At 31.9% G+C, this 3404-nt stretch overlaps 1 long non-coding RNA gene across 1 annotated transcript; it reads right to left on the reverse strand.

The window, feature by feature from the left end:
* Window positions 1–861: 861 nt before the first annotated feature.
* On the reverse strand, window positions 862–1562 carry LOC127869554 (uncharacterized). The gene is made up of 3 exons (XR_008044684.1): window positions 1536–1562; window positions 1249–1350; window positions 862–997 (listed from the first exon to the last, which is right to left on the reverse strand). It is a non-coding gene; the product is annotated as an uncharacterized LOC127869554 (long non-coding RNA).
* Between the last annotated feature and the right edge of the window lie 1842 nt (window positions 1563–3404).

Here is a 3404-nt window from a genome sequence, read left to right on the forward strand (position 1 = left end):
ATAAGCATACAACTTATAATTACAACTTATAATTAATCGATGTTTACACAAACAATATAAACCAAAGTATGAAAAATATATATGTTAAAACAAAGATAAGGACACATTCAACAAATATGAATTAGGGTCCAACTGTAAAAGTCCGTACAGGGTATGGGGCTAACATAAATAATGATGTTTTAGCTAATAAAAATAACGTTCTGACTTATGCTGATACAATACTACAATAGTTAAATTTCGCTGTGTTCTTGTTAGATAGCAAAGAATCGGGTGACCAAAGAAAATATGTTTCTGTTCTTCATTCATCATTATGTTTAATTGTTTGATCATTAAGTAACACAAACAATCAATTTTAAACTTCAAACGTTTTTTTTTTGTTATAGGCCATTGTAGTTTTATACATCTCGTTTTATAATTATAAACAATTACCTGAAGGCACATATCCTAAAAGCTCAATTATTTCTGAAAACGTCGGTCGAATATCGGCAATAGAGTTCCAACAGAGAATCATGATCTTGTTTCTGAAAATTATTTACGATAAATACTGAGAGAGTGGCATGTACTAATTATTTTATAAAATAACCACTTAAGAAAGTGCACGTGCTGGCGAAAAATAACAAATATACGTTGACATAACGATTAAGCAAAATCATATAAGAATATACTTACGATAGTGTTTTTTTTTTTTTAAATTGCAAATGAATCGGCTACTCATTATTATTCGTTTATTCGTTTTTATATCTTAGTAATAGTAATATTCTCGACATAAACTAACTTAAACGGTATTTTTATTGTTAATAAGAGTTTGATCTAAATATGTTTATAAATAGTATCTTAAGCTATATAAGATCAAATACTTACAGTCGAGCTGGACATTTATCTGGTGGATCCAGGCGGCCACCAGACGACACAAACTGCATGACATCACTGTTAGTTTGCCCAGGATATGGCACTGTATCCCAATGTAAACATCTCCCACAGCAAAACACCGAATGACCTTGAAACAAAAGTATAACCAGTGCTTTAGTAGACTCAATAAGTGTATGATGGCTTATTAAAGTGCAATACGAAATAAAAACATTCACATACAGAATTTCTATTATAATACACTGTTGATGAAAGTATTTATGTATGAGGTACAGTATAATTGAAACGATGTACTTTCGTGAACTTAAAACATTATTTAATGACACTAACATAAAGGCGTCATCTTGAACTGTAGCTCTTATCATTCTTAATACACCTTACCAAACATCAGTTTTTGTGGTGAAAACGCCATCCAGAAACGCCTCGGGAGGCATCCATTTTATCGGAAGCATTGTCTTTCCACTTTTTCGATAGTAGTCGGCACTTCAACAGGAAACGACAAAATGGTGATACACTTGCAATTAGGTTTCTCTACTCAGAATATCAAGGTATCGAGGTATTAATATATTTCAGATACAATAATATTGCCAATCTACGTATTTCACACGCTGCATAGTTGCAATTGTGTATGTAACAAAATTACAGTGGATACGTTGTGTACTAAATACCTGTAGATATCTCTAGACATCCCGAAGTCTGCTATTGTTGCAATACGACCTTCTCCACGTGTTGTTAACAAGCAGTTTCTTGGCCGCTATATCTCTGTGCAAAAGACAGCAAACAATGTTAGTTCCATCATGCCTCTCATATAATTGTAATTGTTATTTAGTGCAGCATAACTTTCACAAGAAATAAACTTGTAAAAACACATACGCAGATTACAAAATATATGTTACTATAAGAGAACAACAATTGTTGTTGTTTTGATTTCCAACCTGTGAACGAAGTGTTTTTCTTCTAGATGGCGACATCCGTTAGCGACATCTAACGAAAGAAGGACGAGTTCCTTCATACTAAGTGAGTAATGTTGGTCCTGAACGTTAAGTCAATTTAATGTTTAATTTTTATTTTCAAAAGCAACATATATTGGTTAGTAAAAGAAGTAATCTTTAAGGTAACACAAACGTACACAGACACATTTTTATGTATACTGTCAAACTGTCATTTATAGTAATATACATTGCATCCTAGTGAAAACATCATAAGTGTATTAATCCTTCGACACCATTAATGTTTGTTTACACATTACCGGTACAAATAAACAGAGATTCAAATAAATATGAACTTATAAGGAGATTAGTCGCAAATTTGAACCGCAAACAAAAATTTATATACAAGAACCTGTTAACGCATAACAGTTACTCACCGTTTTTGGCCTAGAGTCCCTGAGGAATGTTTTGAGATCGCCCCCTTCTAGGAGTTCTAGAATGATATACCTTGGGTGTTCCTCAAAGCAAACTCCTAGGCACTTCACCACGTTCTTGTGCATAAACTTGCTGCGATAAATAGAATGAAGAAAATGCTAGTTTGTATTACATTCCAGTATATAAACGGTAAGGTGCAGTTGTTAACAAAGCATTTCAAACATCTATACATATACTAGTAATTCCAAATTGCTTTGATATCGTAAATTGTAACACAGCATACAGCGATTTTTTTGGGGGGGTGTTATTGCTGACATTGATGACCCGGAAAAAAAAACGATATTTAAACGTGTAAAATGTTGTGTACGCAGATTGTTCTACATGCTGCTAAAGTATTACCAATCTCATAAGGTCTACCTTATAATCACAGCTTCCATCATAAAATCTGTTTCCGCCTGTTGGGTACTCAATGCTGGCAGAGTCTATAACGACACATATTTTACAAAAGATGATCTATACATTTGATAACTTTGAAAATAAGCAAGGTGTCTCTTTCGTTTTCAAAGAGAAACATATAAACAACATTTTAATTGTTAAAATAAATAAAAATTAAAGTCTCTATAACGCTCAAAATCAACGAAAATGTCGTTAAGTATTTCGTAAAATAAAGTTAACACCTAAATAATCAGTGTTTCTTATAGCAATAGCCACAATTTCATCGCTATATGTAGTATGACTACATCGATTTTTTGTAGATACAAATTGCTCGTTTTTATTTATTTGTGACCACAATAAATTCCATGATAATTTCCTGCGAATATACATATATATATATATATATATATATATATATATATATATGTATTGATACGACACACGAACACTAAAATGGTACCATGTTAAAACCATAATAAAAACGAGCATTTGTATCCACAATCTTCTTTTTTACCACACCACATCTGGCGTTGAAATTTCGACAATGGCCATAAGGAACAATGATTTTTAATTGTTTAGTTTTATTTTACGACATATCGTACGAAATTTTCGTTGATTTTGAGTAGGGTACGGTTAACCATGTCTTAAAGTATTGCAATACGAGATTCATATCGACCAATATGTTACAAAACATGATTTATTTGAGTTACTAATAAGAGGGTATTTAATATACTAAAG

Source organism: Dreissena polymorpha, chromosome 2, assembly GCF_020536995.1.
Source record: "Dreissena polymorpha isolate Duluth1 chromosome 2, UMN_Dpol_1.0, whole genome shotgun sequence".
Lineage (NCBI taxonomy): Eukaryota > Metazoa > Mollusca > Bivalvia > Myida > Dreissenidae > Dreissena > Dreissena polymorpha.